The 20,556-nt window shown below is 60.2% G+C and overlaps 1 protein-coding gene across 4 annotated transcripts in view; it reads right to left on the bottom strand.

The window, feature by feature from the left end:
* Positions 1-20,556, bottom strand: part of ZNF469 (zinc finger protein 469) — a 264,223-nt gene that overhangs the window by 34,532 nt on the left and 209,135 nt on the right. The window contains exon 2 of one of the 4 annotated variants that reach the window (XM_057533760.1): positions 17,943-18,192. The exons of the other annotated variants lie outside the window; for them this stretch is intronic. The gene's annotated coding sequence lies outside the window, so the exon portion shown is untranslated. The remainder of the gene's footprint in view (positions 1-17,942; positions 18,193-20,556) is intronic. 4 annotated transcript variants of the gene reach the window in all.

The following is a 20,556-nucleotide window of genomic DNA, read 5'->3' on the forward strand; positions in this document are numbered from 1 at the left end:
CTCTGCAGATAAGCCCAGAGGGGTTGAGACAGTTGCCCATGAACACACAGCCGACAAGCTGCAGGGCCCGGAGACCTGGGTTGGCCTCTGTCTGGCTGCATCCCTGGTGCCCCCCTCTCGCTGGACCAGGCCACCATCTCCTGCCAGGTGACTGTGGTGCCCCATCCCTGGTTTCCCTGGTGGCCCCTGCACTTCCCTCTCCCCAGAGCAGCCAGGGGGTCTCTGCAAGCACAGGTGGGGCCATGTCCCCCCTGTAAATGCCCCACAGCATTGCTGGTACTGGAATCAAGTCCCACCCTGGCCCATAAGCCCCTGCACCATCGGGGCCTTGCCTCCTGGGCCTTCTAGAAAGCCTCGAGCTCACGCACACACATTGGGGCCTTTGCTTTGAGGTTCCCCGTGCCTGGAACGTTCCTCTTAGACCTTCCGTGTCGGCTGCCTGGGCTCTGGACCCCTCAGCTCAATGCACCTCCTTGGAGAGTCCGAACAGGAGTGATTCACCTTCAAGTCTGTGTCTCATTGCTTGTGGCTCTTCCACCCCCTGAGTCCGCCTTTGCCCAGGCAGTGTGAGGGGCGGGGGACAGGGGTGCTGTGGGCTGAACTGCGCCCCCCGCCAAAGATATCACCAAGTCCCAACCCCTGGCACCTGTGAATGCAGCCTTATTTGGAAATAGGGTCTTTGTAGAGGTGATTGATTTAAGATGAGGTCATCCTAGGTTAGGGTAGCCCTAAATCCAGTGACACCGTCCTTACAAGAGACAGGAAAGGAGAGACACAGACACGGAAGAGAGACCATGTGAAGATGGAGGCAGAGACGGGAGGGATGTGGCACAAGCCAAGGATGCCTGGAGCCCCAGGAGCTGGAAGAGGCAGGAGGGACCCTCCCCCAGAGCCTCCAGAGGGAGCGCGGCTTGACCAACTGTCCACTTCTCTGTGAACAGTCCACTCTGGCCGAAATGCTTGGGGTCATGCTGTCCCCCCTCCTCTCCACCCCAACATCCAATCCATCAGCAGCTCCCGTCGGCTCCACCTTCAACCACATCCAGAGTCTGACCTCCTCCCGGCACCTGCACCTCGGTGGCCCTGCTCCCACCTGCTGGACCACTGCGGTCACCTTCCTGCACCCGTCACCACCTCCCCATTGCCTTCTCCCAGCAGCTGCCAGAGCAAGACCCCTGCCCGGAGCCCTCGCACACCCGACCCACGGCCTTCACCTCGGCCTCCTCTGCCCAGAGCCGGGCTCCCCAGACAGCCACGGATGTCTCGTCTCTGGCCACAGGCTGGCCGCTCAGCGGGCACCTCTGACCACCGGGTCCACCTCAACACCTTGTCCCCAGGACTTGCTATCTCCTCACCCTGCTTTATCCAGTTTTAATTTAAATTTCAGGGACTTCCATGACTCCACGCTCCCAATGCAGGGGGCCTGGGTTCAATCCCTGGTCAGGGAACTAGATCCCACCACATGCCGCAACTAAGAGCCCACATGCCGCAACGAAGATCTCACACGTGGCAATGAAGATACCGCATGCCGCAACTAAGACCCGGCACAGCCAAAGGAATAAATAAATAAGTAAATAAATATTAAAAAAACTTCATCATGAAGTGTATCATACGTAAAAAAGCACATATTTACATATATTCATATATGTATATACACGTGTAATATGTATATACACGTGTATACAGCATATACGTGCGCGTACGTATGTGTACACACACACACACGCACACACAGCACGTAAGAGGAAGCACGCTGCCCTGAAGACCCCTGTGTCCCCACTGCCCCTGCGGGGCTTCCCCACGCAGGCAGGCCGCCAGCCTCCATCACAGACGCCAGTTTTGCCCGGGTGAGTTCAGACTCCACAGTCTCGCGTTCCCCTCCTCTGTCCCCCACTCTGTTTGCCAGCATCCTGCCATCTCACGGCTAGCTCTGCGGCGTCCCCCAGGGCGCTGACATCGCACCTGCAGAGCTGCAGGGGGGGCGGGTGGGACTGAGCCACAGTGAGGTCGGGGATGTCCTTTCCCCGCACACTGACCTGAGCTCAGGGTTCCTGGGGGGACCTCCATGGACCGCACTCTGGGGGTCTCTGGAGGCACGACCCACGCTGTGGTCCTGGAAGGCGAAGCCCCCGTCCCCTCTCCTCCCTGCAGAGGGGCCCGAAGCAGAGGGCTGGCTAGGGAGGGGCCCAGGCCCCACGGGGTGCAGCCCGAATAACGCGGATATTCATCCCAGACAAGCCCTGGCTCTGTTGGCCTCCGAGGGCGGCACTGGCGGAGACCCGAGGAACGTCCCTCCCTCCCCAGCCCTCTGGCTGTTTTTCTTTCATCAGTTGGAGAGAAGGAGGGAAGAAAGGAAGAAAGTGGAATACTTTGCAGGGACCGAAAAGGCACTGTGACCATGTGTTTCCTTGATGGCCACGGGGTGCCCGACCCGGGGAGTCCTCTCCCTCTGGCCTTCGAGATTGTGGTGGAGGGGGGCCGGCCTTGAGCCAGCAAGGGTCTGCGGGGACTGGAGGGGACAAGGCCCGTCCAGGAAGCCTGTGTGAGCCAAACCCTGGGGACCGGAAGGGGGCCTGAGAGAGACATGGAGGAGCGAGAAGGTTCCGGAAGGGCAGTGCTGTGCATAGAGTTGGTGCTAAATGAGCATCTGCTGGAATGACTTCTGGGGGCTGGCAAAGCCGTTCGGAGCCCCCTGGAGTCTGTGACCCTGACCTCTCTTTAGGCCTGTCCCCTCACACTGGCCTGATGGCAACAGGCCTCCCCCTTTCTGTCCTCAAGCTTTAATTCCCCTTTGTTTCTGTAAAGCTTGTACTGCTGCTCCAGAAACGGACTAAAGGGGGCTTAGGAAAAATGATGCCTACACCACAGGTGGTCAAGACAGAAACCAAAAGCCAAAAACCACATAGGAGTTTCAAAGTAAGCTCCGCGCTTCCGGGCCACCAAGGCGAAAAGGGAACAAAGCACGGTGCGCTTCTCTCTTCCGTTATCTGACCAGAGGGGAGCACACATCGTAAACAGTTTGCCGGCCACCCTGCTAATCAATCCCTACCTCCCAGCATCGTGGTGAGATTAAAAGAGACGCCAGGTGTCATACGCCCGGCCCACAGCGTTTGCTCAGCGGCTGTAAATTCCCTCTTCTGCGTTACAGGTGAGGAAGCTGAGGCTAGAAAGGCACGTGGCTTTCGAGGTCACCGTGCAGCGAGCGAGTGCAGGAGCCCAGGTGCTGAGACGGGCAGCCAGCGCTTGTCCTCCGCTTTCCCTGCTGTGGGGGGAGGGGAGCCTCAGCCCAGGTGTTGCCTGTGTCTGACCGCGTGCCCAGCCGAGGTCTTGGAGCTGCCATGAGCCTGGAGGGGCAAATCACCAGGGCCAGTCTCTCCCCAAAGCATGCGTGGCAGCTCTGGGGGCCGTGGGCACAGGGACCTGCCACGCGTGGTCTGCCATCCTAAGCCGCTGGGGGCTTCTCATCTCGCTAGGAGGGACCACTGGAGACCCAGATTGTTAGAGGGTCTTGAGTGGGGAGAACATAGAGTAGGGAAGGACGGGGCAGTGCATGGCTTTTGGCAGGAAGGTGACCCTCCAGGGGTGACGCCGACCCGGGGGTGGCCATGACCTGGGGTAACCCTGACCTGGGAGTGCTCTGGGATGAGGGGACCAGAGCCTCAGGGGCTGAAGGACATGCTTGCCATGGGCTCCAGCTGACGGGAGAGGAAGGGGAGGCAATGTGCTGTCCCACTCCCTGCCCAGCTGGCGTGTCCCCATGGTCGGTCCCCTGGCTGTCTCCCAGGCAGCGGGAGTGAGCCCCACTGCACGCACTAGAAAGCCAGACCCTGCCCTTGACCTGGGGGCTCTGTAGCCTCCCCAGTATGGGACCAGGGACCCCGCCCTGGCCATTGTCCGTAGGGGCAGGTGGGGTGAGCGGCAGCCCGAGGCAGGTGGACCCCAGAGAGAAGGGTCCTGGCCCCGCTCACGAGCTGGGGGCCCAGGCCACTCAGCTCCCTCTCAGGAGAGTGGGACCGAGGCCGTGTGGTGTCGCGGTCAGAGCACATGCACCACCATTTCCTTGCTCTGTGACTTCAGGCAACTGACCTAACTTCTCCGAGCCCCATTCAGCCACCTGTCAATGGGTCTGACAATCGTCCCTACCTCACAGGGTCTGTGGGGTTACATCAGACAGTGTATGTAAAGCACTGAGCTCATTATATGCTTCAGTGAATGTAAACTATTATTTCATTATTATTATTTTTGTACTAATTCACCTCTCCCATTGCCCGGAGGATGCACAGACAGGCCTGGATGTAAGAGATGAATTTAGATATTTTAAAAGTGATGTTAGGAAAACATCTCTCTGGGACCCCACTTCCCCATCAGAAAAATGGGTATGACACCACCAGCCCTGCCCACCCCCGGGGCTCCGCTGGGAGGGTGGTGTCTCGGCTGAACTGGTTCTCGGGGGCCTGGTGACTTCCTCCCAGTCTGTGCCCCTCCCCTGCCCCAAGCGTCCAGCAGATCGTGCCTGCCACAACGTTCCTGCCCAGGCAGGCTCTGAGGCAGGCAGTGTGCATGCGCGCATCTGTGTGCACATGCACGTGGGGAACTCTGGTGTGCACGCACATGTTCAGGCACATGCACTGGCATACACACACCGGCAGCTCTGGGCCAGCCGCGTCTGCCCAGGGACACCGGCCCCCCAAGGCCCTGCCACCTGCCAGGCCGAGGCTGCCCGCTGGCTCCCGCTGGGGTCACAGAGGCTGGAGAGCGAAGGCTGGGCGCCATCCCGACAGGCTGGCCTCGGGCACCTGCAGGGGACGACTGATAGATGCCACCGCCTCCAAGCCTGTAGGCACAGCCTGTTGATCTTTTTTATCCCTAAAACAATGTGTTTATGCTAATTTTAAGAAAAGATTGGAGGAAATAATAGAAAAGCAACCTGGCAGCCCAAAATGCCATCCATAGGACTCGGTCACCGTGTCACAGCCCCCAGGTGCCCTGGGGAGCCGTCTTGGAGATTAACGGGGAGCCAGTGGGCTGCGGCTGAGACGCCCACCCTGTGCGGCCCCAACAAAGAAGCGAGGTACCAACGGCGCACGCGGTGTAACCTGTCTCGTAAAAAGCAAACGGAAGCCGTCTAGGCACCGGACCCGTGCACACGGAGAGGATTCTGGAAGTTTGTGGAGGGGACTGGAGGGGACTGACAGGGCCTCGCCTGCTCACTTTTTAAACATCTGTGCCCGAGCTTCTGACAGAGCAGAAATCGCTTTGATGATGAACGGAGTCCAAGAGGCACCTTCGGAGGAAGCCCGTCCCCCTCTGCTGAGCGCGAGATGCGGGTCCCCGGCCGTGGGGGATAGGGGATGCGGGATGTGAGGTGCTCCTCTGGGGGAGGGGGGCTGCACCCCAGAGGCTCTGCAGGGCACCTTCAGGGAGGGGCAGGACCGCCCCCCCGCAGGCCCGGAGGTGAGCAGCCATGCCGGCCCCTCCCCCCCACGCCACCCGAACCCCCCCCCCCCACCGCTGAAACGCAGCTCTGGACTCCACGCATGCGCAGTTTCCTGGCTGGTGTGTCCTCTGGCCAGGCCGGGCTGTCGCGGGGCCTGGCTGGGCACCATGGCTGGCGGTGGCAGTGAGCCAGCTCTGAAGCCCCGTGGAAAGTTGTCCCTGGCTCCTGCCACCTTCCAGCTTTTCACATCTCAGCTGCTTTTAATTAGTTTCCTTCAAAGTCCCCAACAGCAATTCAGCCACGTTAGCGCTCGCCAGCTGCCAAGATGTGTGTGTGCGCGCGCGCGCGTGCACCCGCGCATCAGCCTTTGGCGGGGCGCGGGTGGGCGGGAGAAGAATGCAGGAACCATCTTGAGTTGTTAAAGTGCAGGGGCTTTTCTGCTTCGGGGGCCGAGAGCTGCGGGCTGGAGGGCGTTTGGGGCCTGGGCCGTGGGGCGGGCCGGCAGGGCTTGGATGGGCTGTCGACGGCCAGGACAGTGTGGCCACGCTGGGGCGGCTGGGAGGGGCTCGTCTTCACTGTCCGACACTCCAAACCTTGTCTGCATTTCCTGGGGGCCTGTAGGGCCCCCCACACACTCTGCTCTGCTCCTGTTCATGCTACCGGGCTGGGGACCCAGGCCCACCCTCTCTCACCCTCTCCCACCCAAGATCCCCTCCAGCCCCTGAGGTGCAGATGCAAATGCCCAAAGGGGCGGGGCGAGAACACAGGTGAAGTGGGTGCGATGGGGGTGGGCAATAGGGAATGCCGGGGACCGTGGCCAGCGGGGGCTTCGGGCCCAGCTGACTGTTTCCTGGCGGCATGATGGGCCCAGTGTGGATGCTTCTCTTGGGTTTCCACCAGAAGCTTGGATATCCTTGTGGAGTTCTATGGTTTTAAAAACAGCTGGGGCCAACTAAATACACAAGGTGGATCTGACCCGGGGCTGCCAGTCTGCAATCCCCATCCTGCTTGTGGCCGCACCCGAGGTTCAGGACTTGACCCTTCTTGTTCTGCCTTATTTCTACTCCTGGACCCTTCCTGCACCTGCAGATGTCACCTCTGTGGGTTTCCTCTGGGAAACCACCTCCCCTCCACTGTGAGCGTGTGGTTCTGGTGGGGCTGACCCTCCCTTGTCCTATTAGACTGAATTCTGATGCCACTATTTGAGCACCTGGATCCAGCTATGCCTGAAGCTTGCCCTGCATAACCCAGTTATGTGAGCCAACAGAGTCTCCTTTTTACTTAACCTATTTTGAGTTGAGTTCTAGTCCCCTGTAGCTGAAAAGCATCCTGACCAATATAACCTCATGGGGGTGGGGGTGGGGCGGTCACAGGTGACCCTGCTGGGTGTCAGTTTTGTTTTCGGTCAGCCGCTGGCTCTCTGGAGGGGCCCGACGCGCCCAGTGATCTGCTCGTTACCTCTCTCCTCACTCGGCCACCCGGCCTCGCCTCTCTCTCCATGGTCTGAGCCTCCTTCCCACTGTCCCCCACCTGCCAGCTGAGAAGAAACGAACCACCCCTGAGTGCATTTGTTCACACACTGGCACATGCCTCCTGCCCCCCGTGGGCTGCGAAGCAGCATCCTGCACCAGAGATTTCCAAACTGTTCTTGTCCACACTCCCGGAGCCCCATAGCTTCTGAGGCCCAGCCCTCCTTCTCTCCGCCTCTTCGCCGAGAGGGCCCAAGGGGATGAGACCATAAGGGGATAGAGCGACAGGACGACCTCCGATTCGTTCTCATTTAGGTTAAAAAGGCAAATAACCCTTCACATCGGAAACTCACTAACACACCATTTGAAACGCCCCTGCTGCTGAGCGCCAGTTTGTCTGGCCTCTGAAGGGCTGACTGCTCTTCTTGAAGTCTTCACAGGCGAAATGACGCGGCATCTGGCATTTGCTTTAGAAAATGCAGCAAGAATAAGCATGGGGGCAGGTCACCAGGTGTTAGTAACCATCGCAGTGGGTGATGGGCAAGAGCTCGGGATGCCTTTCTTGCTACCTTTGTTTATATTTTAAAAAGTCCACCATAAAAACATGAGAACAGTTATCCTATAAAACAACTACCACCACAAAAATTCCAACTGTTTTTCTAAGGATCCCAGAATTGCCAGGGAGCTTTGGGCCACCTGACAGCACGTGGACACTGCACTGTCAGCTCCAGGAGGAAAGCTTTCTGGAGGGAGGGTCCCTCAGCACGGTGAGGGCAGTGGGCGGTCCCTTCTGGGCCTCTACGCAGACCAAGAGAATGTACGGTCCAAACTGGGCACCTGTGAGAGTGCAAGGGTAGTAAAAGAATCCAAGCTATTAATTCATAATAATTGCAAAATAGAAGGGGTCCCTGATCAAGATGATAAATAGAGATTCACACAGTAGAGAAGTGGGATGCACTCGTGGGGCACCTGTGCCTTGTTCTGGGGGCTGCTCCCCAAGCCCAGTGTGCCCTCCACAGGCAGCCTGCAAGCTCCCTGACCCCATCCGCCCCTCCCCTCCCTGCGTCTGGACCTTGTAAAAGCTGAGTGTCCTGATCTCTACGTATCTTCCACATATTTGAGCTCTGGTATGTCTGGCTGGGTTGGCATTTACGGTCTTATCTTCCTAGGCTGAACTGGTCTTTTTATGGGGTCTTTCTGTTCCCCTCCGGTTGGTCAGAAGAGAGAATCAGCAGAGCCCGGGGAAGCTTAACTGGCCATGTGACGCTGGGCGCACCCCGCCCCACCCCCCGCCCAGCTTGTTTCCCCACCTGGAAAAGAGCCCGGCGAGGGTGACGAACTGCCAGTGGGCCTGCACGGACTAAGGGCCCCAGAGACAGCAGAGTGAGGCCGTGAGGCAGGCGTGCCCCCCCCCCCTCTCCACGCGCCCTGCTCCTGGCAGAGCCGTGAGGACTCAGAGAAAGCGGTGAACACTGGAGGCCTGGGGCACAGGTGTGGACCCAGGTGGACAGTGGAGGAGTCAGACTGTGACTGGGGGCCAGGCCCCACCGGGACGCCAAATGCCTGTCTCCACGGGAACCTTCGAACACTACACGTCCACACGGCATTCTCATCCCAGCACACCGTGCTTCGGAGAGTTTACCATCCTGCCGCGGGGCAGCATCTACTCCTGGTGCCCGGAGTCCTCCATCCACCTCTCCAGCTGGGTTACTCAGCCTCCTGAGTTGGGTGGGAAGCTCCTGGAGGACAGGGCCTAGTTTGAAGGGTTCACTCTTGTGTCTGCTGCTCGGCACAATGCCTGGCTAATGCAGTCATCCATCTACCCACCCATCCACCCACCATCCACCCACCCATCATCCATGCATCCATCCATGCATCCATCCACCCACCCATCATCCATGCATCCATCCATGCATCCATCCATCCACCCATCCATCCACCCATCCATCCAACCATCCATCCATCCATCCACCCATCCATCCACCCATCCATCCATCCACCCATCCATCCATCCATCCATCCACCATCCACCCATCCATCCATCCACCCATCATCTACCCACCCATCATCCATGCATCCATCCATCCACCCATCCACCCGTCATCCATCCATCCACCCATCCACCCACCCATCATCCATCCACCCATCCTTCCATCCACCCATCCACCCACCATCTACCCACCCATCATCCACCCATCCACCCACCCATCATCCGTGCATCCATCCACCCATCCATCTACCCATCCATCATCCATCCATCCACCAACAGTCCATCCACCCATCCACTCACCATCCATCTCTCCACCATCCATCCATCCGTCATCCACCATCCATCCATCACCCATCCACCCACCCACCGTCCACCCACCATCCACCCATCCACTCACCATCCATCTCTCCACCATCCATCCATCCGTCATCCACCATCCATCCATCACCCATCCACCCACCCACCGTCCACCCACCATCCACCCATCCATTCATCATCCACCCATCCATTAATCATCCACCCATCCACCGTCCACCCACCATCCACCCATCCACTCACCATCCATCTCTCCACCATCCATCCATCCGTCATCCACCATCCATCCATCACCCATCCACCCACCCACCGTCCACCCACCATCCACCCATCCATTCATCATCCACCCATCCATTCATCATCCACCCATCCATCCACCATCCATCCATCACCAGGACTAGAATTCTAGTCTTGGGGCCCTGAGTGCTGTACTTTACCTCCCAGCTCAAAGTAGGGCTGATGGTGCTGCAATGCTTTGGAGTAAGCAACTGCCCCCCTCCCCCACCAGGTGAACCCCCGCCCCCGAGAGAGGACCTGACATGATTGGCATTGGATGGCATGGGTGCCCGCAGCACATACACCATCTCTGACACAGACAGCTCTGTTCCAAGGCTGGGAAGGGGACATGCCCTCCTTCTCCCCAGTGCTCACTCCTGGTCAGCTCTGTGATCCCATGGGGGGAGGGCTCTTACACAGCCACCTGGGGACTGGGTCCATTTTCTCCTTGAGCCTATGGAGGGTCCCAAGGCCTCGTGGGCCAAAGAGCCGGCAAGGGGCTGTGGGTGGGGGAGCCAGACCAGATCCAGGACATGGTCCGTCCCTCTCCTCAGGGAGACGCTCCTACATCTCCCAGAGGGAGACACTACCTTGCTGGCTCCGGGCCCCTTCCCATCCCCGTCCCATCCCCAGGCACCTTCCCTGGGCTGGCGCAGCCCCCGGCCGCAGTAACCCGCTGTGCTGGGGGTCCTTGAAGACCCTCCCGTGCCACCTGGAGAGCAGGGCACCTCTGCCTGTTATCAAGATGCCAAGAGGCACAGACGGAGCCAGGGTGCGATACCAGCTCACCCTCAGCCTCTGACTGGGGTCCCTGCACTGTGGCCCCTAGCTGACCCGCAGCCGAGCCGGCCCCCCTGTCGCCTCTGCTTTGTTTTCACAGCTGAGAGGAGGGACTGATTGGAGAGGCTGGGTCCCAGGCCCCGAGGAGGCCGCTGGGTGCGGAGGTTCCAGAAAGCAGGCATCAGCGAAGTGCTTCCAGGAACCACAGTGACCGCGGGACTGTGCTCCTTCCCGGCCAGCCTGGGTAGAGTGCTCCTAGGAGAGCAGAAGTCACCCTCAAAGGCCTAAGTGTGGGCCCCTCTGCCAGCAGGTGCGGCCTCAGTTTCCCCATCTGGAGAATGGAGCCAGTTTTCGAGCTGCCAGACCCCGGCGGAAGCTGGGGTCACGAGGGTGCTGAGGTTCAAAGGCTGCCGCAGGCTGGGGCAGCACCCAGGCTTGGGTGTGCGGACCCTGGAGGTCAGGCTTGTCCACTGGTGCCCCCGTCCCCTCCCACCATGAGGGCCAATGGCTCCGGGCTCCCCAGCGATGGCCACGACGGCAGGCGCTGACGGGAGCGGCTCACCTGGACCCTCCACCCCAAGCTGCCACCTCCATCGCCTGGGCGGATTCTCACGCTGATCTGTGAGCAGGAACGATGATGTAACCCCAGCTCCTCACTGAGGAAGCGAGGTCCAGAGAGGTGGGGAGCACTGTCTGGGGCCACCCTATGCTTGTGTCACGCAGAGCCTAGCGGTGGGGGGCACTGGAACGTGGCTCCCACCTCCTGGGTGCCCTGCCCCTGGGGTCCCAGTGCTCCTGCTGGCCTGTGGGCACAGTCCAGCCCTCCCACTCAGGTGGCCCTGGGCCCAGCCCTGGGGAAGGAACACCCGTGAGACAGGGCTGCCTGGCTGGGGTGTTCTGAGCTGGCCTCTGCCCAAACCACCAACCACCAGCCACATGAGCACAGCCAGCTGGGACCAGCCGGCCTTCCGCCAACCCAGTGCTGCCCCCTGAGGGGCCGGGGCAGGACCAGCAGAAGCCCTGCTGCCAACCTGCAGAATCGTGAAAAGTGATAAACTGCAGTTGTGTGAATCCCCTAGGCTGGGGCTGCTTGTTACACAGCAGTGGATAGCTGTAGTCCTCAAAATCTCTCAGCTTTAGCTTTCTTCTCTAAGTGGGGTGTTGAGTGGATTAAACAGGATGGTGCAACTCAAGCTCTCAGCACAGTAAGTGCAGACCAGTGACGGCTGTTGTAAATTTATCACCATCAGCTGTGTCCCAGGACCCATGAAAATGACTGTTTTCCTGTGGGAAAGCGACTTGGATCCCGCCTGACCGTCTGCTCACAACCCCTGTCCCAGACGCTCCGGGCTACTGCCAAGGATGCAGATCCAAGTTCATGTGCAGAACTCCTGTCTCCCTTCCTCGGGGTGCCGGCCAGCCCATCCTCCTCCCTAACGAACGCATCTTTGCACCCAGATGTGTCCTGAGCAGGGGGACCTCGGTGAGAAGTGAGGGGAGGGCCCCATGCCCCTCTCACTCCCCCCCACGGTCACTGTAGGAGCCCCTCGGACCCCGCAGCGGGAGGGGCAGGGATCAAAGGCCTCATCCGAGGGAGGGGACACTCACTTCCTCCAGCACTGTCTTTATTTGCTGATAGAAAGCGCTTTCTGAGGACTCTGTTTTGTTTCCTCTGACTCAGCTTTGTCCAGTGTGCTGATGGAAGCGGCGCCGTCTGCCATGTGCCAACCCAGCCGGGACAGAGACGCCTCTGACCTATGCCCCAGGGTCCAGGAGCCCTAACACCCAGGGGCCTGCACCCCAAACGGGAGGCTTGTGGGTGAGGGCCAGGTTCCTCTCTCGACTGTCACGCCCAGATGCCAGGATGCCGGGACGTCTGGAACAAGGGGTCTGAGGTCATCTTAGCCTGGGGGTTTCCAACTTTTGTAGCCACTGAAACCTTGGTTCACGTCTAAAAGAAATCTCACAGAGAGAATCTATCTATCTATCTATCCATCCATCCGCCATCTATCTGTCTCACACATACATACAGGATACCTATATAAATAAATATTTGGACTCATATTTACTGACTTAGGAAGACGCACAGCCTTGCCCTCCCCCCCTCCTGAGAACCCTGAAATCTGCCCACCTCCCCCTGTCCTCACCCTCCCTTCCCCAACAGCCGGGAGAGGGGCGGGCAGACCCTGTGATGAGGGACAGAGGATCGGGGGAGGGAAAGGCCCAGGCCATGAGACTGGGAGGGCCGCTCCCACCTCGGGTCCGGGGGTGGGTGCACAACACAGACCTGCCTGAGGGCATCCCCAGGCCGTGGAGACCGGGGAGTCTCCGGGAGTCACGAATCCACCAAGGAGAGGCTTCCCAGGACCTTTTGCTGGGCTGGTGGGTGGGACAGAGGCCTGAGCCAGGGGGGTCTCTCTGCCCCCCTCAGGAGGGTCTCCTGTGAGGCCAGTGCAACAAAGGCAGAGCCAAGCGGCTGAGAGGCCGACTCGCAGGCATCGCTCGGGAACCTGACCATCCCAGGGCCCTCTCAACCCCGCATGCCAATCAGGAATTGTTCTGTCACTTGTACTCAAGAGAATCAATGCTTAAGAATGCGGTCAAGCTAAAAGTGGGGTGACGAGGAGAAAGGACCCAGAGTGGGGTGTAAGACGGGAACGGAAAATGAGCGGACGGACAGCAGACATCCCTGCGGGTGACTCCGCCCGTGCGGGGGCCTGGGTGGAGGGGCCTCGGCCGGCAGCGAGATGACCAGCGTGGGCTGAGGCGGCAGAGTCCACCTGGGACGGCCCAGGGCCGTGGCCTTCGGGGACAGGTGTCCGGAGGGGAGGGACAGTCTCAAGGCAGTGAGTGCTCTTGGTGGTGGGGGCCATATGGTGGGACGGACAGACGGCCTCCTGGAACCGACATTGGGGTTCCAACCCCTACCCCTTGCTGGGTGTGTGACCTCGGACGAGTCCCTGCAGCCTCGGAGCCTCAAATGGGAATTATAGTGTCTTAATATTACCTGCCCGGAGGGGTACCGTGAGAGGAACACCAATCATCTGGGCAAAATCCTAGCACGGTGCCTGGCACGTGGTACATGGAACGGCACAGGATCCCAGTAACCCAAATGTGCAACTTATATGACATTACATATATACTTACACACAATTAAATATTTAGTGTGATACACCATATACAACACTATATAATATACAGTGTTATACATGTAACAATATATCACGTACAATAACCTGTGTACCTATGTGTCGTCTATGTGTCTACCCACCCACCTCCAGAGCTTCCTAACTGGCTGGCTGTAGTCACAGAGAAACTTCCTCCTTTCCGAAACTTCCTGAGGACCTGCCTGCAGAGTCTGTCCCAGGCAGAGGGGTCCCAGGGCTGATCCAGTCCTGTGGGGGCCGCCTGAGCCAGCCTGAGGCTGCCCAGGCCGAGGTGGCATCCAGGGGAGTAGGGAGGGGCTGGGCGGGAGCAGGTGCAAGGCAGGCCGAGAGGTTTGGGTGCCCGGGGTGGACACGGCTGTCCGTGAGGATGGAGACCCCATGGAAACCACGACGCCGGGAGTCCCCGAGCCCTGAGGCCCCGAGGACACCGCGAGTCTCCGTCACTCACCCACTGGACCCTGCATGTCCCCTGGCCTCCGGGGCCACGGACCCACCAGGCACAGCGGGGCTCCAGGACACGCCAGGCATGACCCGAGGGGGCTGGGATGGGAGCACGACCCCCTCCCCCGCCCCCAGGCTGCCCTGAGCGCACGCAGCCACGCTCCCCCTCGTCCCCCACACCCGGCCTTCGAAGATGAGCCCAGAAGAATGTGAAATGGCGCTCTGGTCACTTTTACAGACGACACGTTGAGATGCTCGCTAGATAAAACACATCACGGAAGTTCACAACACCTGCTGCTTTTCCTCGTGCAGCCACCAGAAAATCAGAAGCGGTCCCTGTGGCTTGCACCCCATTTCCCTCGATGGCACTGCTTTCTTGAGGTCCCATCGCTGCTCTACACTTCGGGGCCTGACAACCTCTCCTGAAGGCACATGCCCGAGACGCCTGGTTGCCAGACGGCGTCCACTCCACCTTCTGGGGGAACAATGTCCGCTGCCGCACACCAGGCCTGGCCGTGGCTGGCAAAGCCCCTGCAGACCGATTGCCGGCCATACAGGTCTGCAGCCCTGTGCCAGGAGGGGCGAGTGGGGAGACTGAGGGCCCAGGAGGGCACACACTGAGGACCCCAGGCTGGCTGACCCTTCCCGAGACCCTCGTCCTGCCCTACACGACGGGGTCGCCTGGGCCCTGCGGGGCTCAGCTCACAGCCACCTGAACACCAGCCTCAAGCTCTTGCTCAACAGGTCCCGCGCAACACGGCACAGGAGGCTTCGGGCCTGCACACACAGATTCAGCACCTACGAACAGCACGCAGGCCCTTCCGGAGGCTCTGAGGCTTTAATTATTCCCCAGGCACCAGCCCGGCATAAACACAGCCTACACATCCAAGAAAAGCACGCTGCCGGCACGGGGAGCCTTTCTCAGAGCGAGACGCAGCCGGGGCACTGGCCTGCCGGTGAGCTTGTTCAGATAACAATTGGATTCGGGGGCCCTGAGCTGACCCTGGAGCGGGCACGCTCCCGCTCGCCAGGAGCGACCACCCCGGCCAGGCCTGGAGGGCCGCCGGCTGCCTTTCTTCCGCTGGGAGGGCACTCCGGGGTGGGGAGCAGGAATGCATGTGGGCTGGTCCGAGTTTAGAATGTATTTATAGACGGCTGCCAGCCGAGTGGTACCCTCGAGGTCAGCTTCCTGCCAGGCCCTGTGGCCAGATGTTTACTGAGATTGCAGAGACCGACCCACCCACGCACGCCCGGATTCATTCCACATCCATGCTCAGAGGCCGCTCCATGCTGGGGCCTGGCCAGACTCCGGGAGCTCAGAGAGGAGCTGGCACTGGGCGCCAGCACACCAGGGACTTGAGACATGGAACCGCTGTGCGCAGGGCAGAATTAAGAAGGAGCAACGGAGGGGAGGGGACTTATGCTCCCTTGGAAGGGAAGCCTTCTCAGAGGAAAGGCAGGGCAATGTTAGAGGTGGGCTTTGAAGGATGAATAGAAGTTTTCCATACATCCCAAAGAGAGAAAAATAGCATGTGTAAGGATATGGTGGTGAGCAAGGAAGTGGTGTGCGGGGGCACAGCTGCTGTCCAGTGTACCTAGAACATGGCATCTAGGGACAAAAAGATAAGGGCTTAAGAGGGTCTTGAACTTCAACGTGGGTAAAGCCTTAAAGTCACCAGGGGAGCTTATGAAGATGCAGAGCCCAGGCCCTCCTCTAGCAGTTCTGATTCAGCAGACCTGGGTGAGACGGGAGTCTGCTCAAGGGTCACAAACCCCACCTTGAGAGACTGAGGCCCAGAGAAGGAAGTGCAGTCTGGAGAGGCTTCCTGGAGGAAGCATGTGAGAAGGGTGAGGAGGGCTTGGATGGGGGAGGGGCCCTGTGCTAGGGGTGGGTGTCAGGGGTTCCACAGCTGAAGGGCACCTGGAGACCAGCATTGCACGGCGGCCACGACCACACGCCGGACCTCAAGAACCTAAACTGCCTCACTGATTTTGTATTGATCCCATGTTGGAGTGATGGCCTTTTGCACATACTGTATTAAATATAATTAATTTCACCCGTTTCTTTTTTTGTTTTTAAATGTAGTTTCTAGAGCATTTAAACTTACCTGTGTACTTTGGTTATATCGTATTATATGTGTACATGCAATACTCATGATACAATGTCATACACGCACACAACAGTCACATATGTGCACACAGGCACACACATGTGCATACCTACACACACACAAGCGCACTCACATGTACCCACACATGTCACACACTCGTGTGCACACTCACCCAACACGTGCACACCCCACAATACACAGGCACACGCTCACAGACACGCCCCCACACACGCACACCCCTGCTCCGACGGCTGCACACGGCCACAAGCTGCGACGAGGGCAGGCCCCAGTCTCGGGCTCCCTCGATCTGAAGGCAGCCCCGCACGGCAGGGGCGCGGGCAGCGAAGCTCCGGCCTCTCATGGGTTCTACAGGCCAGGAGGTGGGCCGGATGCGCTGGCGGCCTGACCTGCCCCTTGGCCGGGCCCAGGCCCTCGGGGTCCTGATGCCGGGGCCTGGCCCTTCCCTCTGTGCCTCAGCTCCCCCGCCTGTAAAACGGCACCAGCGGGCCCGCTTCCCGGGGGACGGGGACCCGGCACTGGCCGCCGCCCCGGCACCTGCCAAGTGCCCACCTTCCCATCGTGGTGCAGACCAGCCGGACAACTGAGTGGCGGTGTGACTGCTGGAGGGGGCCCTGCACCCTGCAGCCCTGGCTGGGGCCCCACGAGGACGTCACCCTCCCCGCGGCTGCTCTCGCGTCGGTCCCCGGGCCCCTGGGACAAAGAAGGCTGCGGTAAGAACCAGGGCGGGTCCGCATCCCCGCCCTGGCTCTGAGCTGTGGGAGGGAGGCGGCCGCTTCACCTCGCCTTTTTCTCCCCAGGGCGGGGGCTGGCCGGGCCCGTGCTGCCTCCCGGCCTCCCCTGGTCCTGCTCTCCTTCTTCTAGGATCGGCCCCTGGAACACCTTCTTCCTCCCGGCCTCCCCTGATCCCGCCCAGACGCCCCCTTCGCACCCTTCCTGGAGTCGCTGCCCCCAGGAGGACGGAGGGGGTGGCCCGGTCACAGCGGCCCAGGCCTGGAGCACAGCCTGGCCCGGGCAGTCCCGCGCAGGTGACTGATTGCTAGACGCAGGTGCGAAGCACAGAGGGAACCCAGCACGCAGGGGTGTCGCGCTGCGGCCGCCGGGGAGGACCCCACCTCTTCCCAGTCTCCGCGCGTCGCAGCTAAGGAAAAGCCAGCCTGCTGGGTCGGGGTACTGGGCCCCAGCGCCTCGCTCCCTGTGCTGTGCCCAAGCGTGACGTGCCTGGCGAGAGGCAGACTGGGAGTGCCCGGGGCAGGGCACGACCCTGGACGGAGCTGGAGGGCACACCTGGCCGCAGCCCTCGACCCCTCTGACTGCGCTCTGCTGGGTGGGCTTTGGGCAAGTGTTGTAACCTCTCTGGGGTGAGAACCGTGGACTCCGCTAGTTCCTGGGCTTGTCTTTTCTGATCGTGTGCTCTGGAACCACGGAAATCATCACGGAACAGGTTACGGGGCCCACTCTGGGACGGACCTGAGCTAACACTCCATAGGTCACCTGACCTCAGCAAGCGATGTTGGCATCTCCTGGGAACAGTGTCCATTCAGAGCCAGTGTCCCTGAGGGATGTGCGTGGTCCCTCTCGGAGGGCACAGTCACCCTGGGAAGAAACCTCTCGGGAAGGCTGGGGGAAGGGCAAGCAACCCTACATTTTTAACAGAGCAGCGGGGTCTGGCCTCAAGGGGACCTGGCCTCCCTTTCCTTTAGGGGAGATGCCTCTGGGAGGGGCAGGGGCCAGAGGACAGAGCCTCCTGCAACACTGTCCTTAAAGACATGGCCTCGGGGTCATGACAGCCACTCTTTGCCTCCGTCTCCCCTTTGCGTCCAGGCAGAGGTTGAATCCGGGCCCCTCTTCCTGGCAAGTGACCCCAAGCCAGCGCCTCTGCCTCCCTGCCCCAGTTTCCTTGTCCACAGAAAGAAGGTAAGGTCCCCATCCCCTTACCCACTGGCGGGAACGGGAAACGGTGCAGCTGGAGTGCGGAACGGTCCGGCGGCTCCTGGACAGGTTAGAGTGACCACGTGACTCCACGGATGTCTACCCACGAGAAGCGAAAACACACGTCCACACAAACGCCTGTGCACGCGCGTTCACAGCAGAGGCATCACGCAGCTCAAGGGTGAAAGTGCCCGTGTCCATCGCGGATGATGGATACACACGGCGTGGTCGTCCACACGCTGGAATACTATTCAGCCTTAAAAAGGAACAAAGTTTCAATCCCGGCTGCAATGCAGATGAACCCGGCGAACGCCACGCCAAGTGAAGAGAGTCATGGAAAGAAAAACACTGTGGTTTCGCTCATGTGAAACGTCCAGAATGGGCAAATCCATAGAGAAAGAAAGTAGCTTAGCGGTTGCCAAGGCTGGGGGAGGGGCAGGAGTGACTGCCAGTGGGTACCAGGTTTCTTTCTGGGGTAATGAGAATGTTCTAGAACAAGACGGTGGTGACGTGGTGCACAACCTTGTGAACACACTAAAAACCACTGGCGGCGTGTACACTTTAAAAGGGTGAATTTTATGATACATGAACTATATTTATATTTTTAAAAACAAGGTTCCTGCTGAGTAGGGCTGATGTAGGACACGAGACGCCCACCAGCCCGCAGCGCCGCAGCCTCTGCCAATGGGGCCACCTCCTCCAGTACCAGGACCTGGTCCTGGCTCCCTCGCCCCGTCCAGCCACGGCCGTGGCAATTCCCCACTGACCACCCCCCGGCCCCGCCCCTAGCCAGGAACCCAGCGAGACCCTGTTCTGCAGCGTCCCCAGAGGGCAGCGCCCGGCCGGCCACATGCAGGGCCTGGAGAAGCAGTCCCCGTTTACACATGGCCACCTTGGCCCGGCCACCCCGGAGGAATTCAGAAAATGCAATGGTCACATTCTGCAGGGCGGCGGGCCGGGCCTTCGGGAAGACTCAAGGGCCGCTCATGAATGTGGATTCTGTTTAGCTGCTGGCTGGGACGCCGGCCTGCGAGCAGCCCACAGTCAGGACAGAGGCTGTTAGCAGACAGCCGGCTGCTGGCTCCCGCCTGCCTGCCCGCCAGGGGGCTGAAGACGGCGGAGGAGGCTCTGCTCCCGGGGCCCTGTCCCATCCACCTGCTCTCACCTGTGCGGTCCCTCACTCCTCCCTCCTCCACGGGCTGCTGACTCTGGGTACAGGTGGGTGGCCGAGCCCAGGCCAGGCAGCTGCGTGACAGCACCCTGAAGGCCACCTCCCCTGGCCCTCTCTGTGATGCAAACTGGGGCCCCCAGGGGGCCACTGCCTAGTCATGGCCTCTGGGGAGGCTGAGCGGGCCTTGACCCAGGGCTCTGAGTTCCCCCCAAACCCATTTTTCACTCGAGTGACCCCCACCCCTACGTGGGAGGGTGAGAGCTGTGGGTGTGAGGACCCCTCTGGGGGAGGCAAGGACAGCTGGGCCGCCAGCTCCTGGGCGGCGGGCCGTGGTGCCCTCTTGCTTCTAGCTCTGGGTGATGGGGAAGACAGGGCGGGGAGGGGGCCTGGGACGACGGTGCCGGGATGTGGCAGGTAAGCCCCAGGGTCCCCCAGGCTTTCCCCGCATTCTGGAGGGAGCCCCCCTCCATCCTCAGGCTCTCCCCACGGTCATAAAGGGAGCTTATATTTGGAACTGTCCTTCAAAAAGCCAGCTTTATTTAGACAAGGATGTAATTCTAAGAGACCACTTCAATCCTGACAAGAACTGGGGTGAGTAATGAGCAGGAAACCTATAGTTTGACGCCGGGGTCACGGCCCCCAAAGTCCTGCCAGGGCAGACACCAATCTCACTTTCTGGTCACTGGGAGCCAGGCCGGGCGACCGCAGGCCGGCCGTGCGCAGGGGCAGGGCCGCGGGCGCTAAAGACCATCTGGAGGCAGGAACTAGCAGTGCAGGCCACAGCCAGGCCCGGCCCCCGCCTGCCACCCTGCCGCCTACCCTTCCCCAAGTTGGCCTGGCAGACCCAGTCCAAGGGGGCATCTGCAGGAGTGACGTGGACCCATGAGAAGGCTGAGGGGCCGAAGCGCTGGATAGCACCCGAGGAGGAAGGAGGGAATCCCAAGTCAGAAATGACAGAGGCCTCAGCCCTGCTGGAGGGCGGCTTCCAGGGTGCACACGCGACGGCACTGTGTACACAGTCCTCACAAGCAAAGAAAGCAGCCCGTGCAGGGCATACACGGCTACGGTGGGGCCGCCACTCACGCTTCCAGGACCTTTGGGTGTGTAGGACAAGGCACCCCCAGGATGGACACAGCCTGGGTGTGCGGAGGGAGGCCTGTTGAGCAGAGTACAGGCTCGGCGCCCTTGTGCACTGAACAACCTGCCCAACCATACAGGCTTACTTTTCTTTCCACCCAGGGAAATGGTGGGGCTGAGTGACGTACAAGATTGCAGTCAGTCCCTGAGGACAGCGTCCGCCACCCCAGCCATGGCCACCAGGTGAAAGGTGAGGATAAACTAGCCCCAGGCAATTGCAAGGATGTCTCACAGAGCTCACCCCGCCCCCACCCTCCTCCCTCCACCAGGCTCAGTTCAGCCCCCAATTCCATCAGAGAACGAGGTTGGCAA

The sequence above is a fragment of the Balaenoptera acutorostrata genome, chromosome 19 (assembly GCF_949987535.1).
Source record: "Balaenoptera acutorostrata chromosome 19, mBalAcu1.1, whole genome shotgun sequence".
NCBI classification, from domain to species: domain Eukaryota; kingdom Metazoa; phylum Chordata; class Mammalia; order Artiodactyla; family Balaenopteridae; genus Balaenoptera; species Balaenoptera acutorostrata.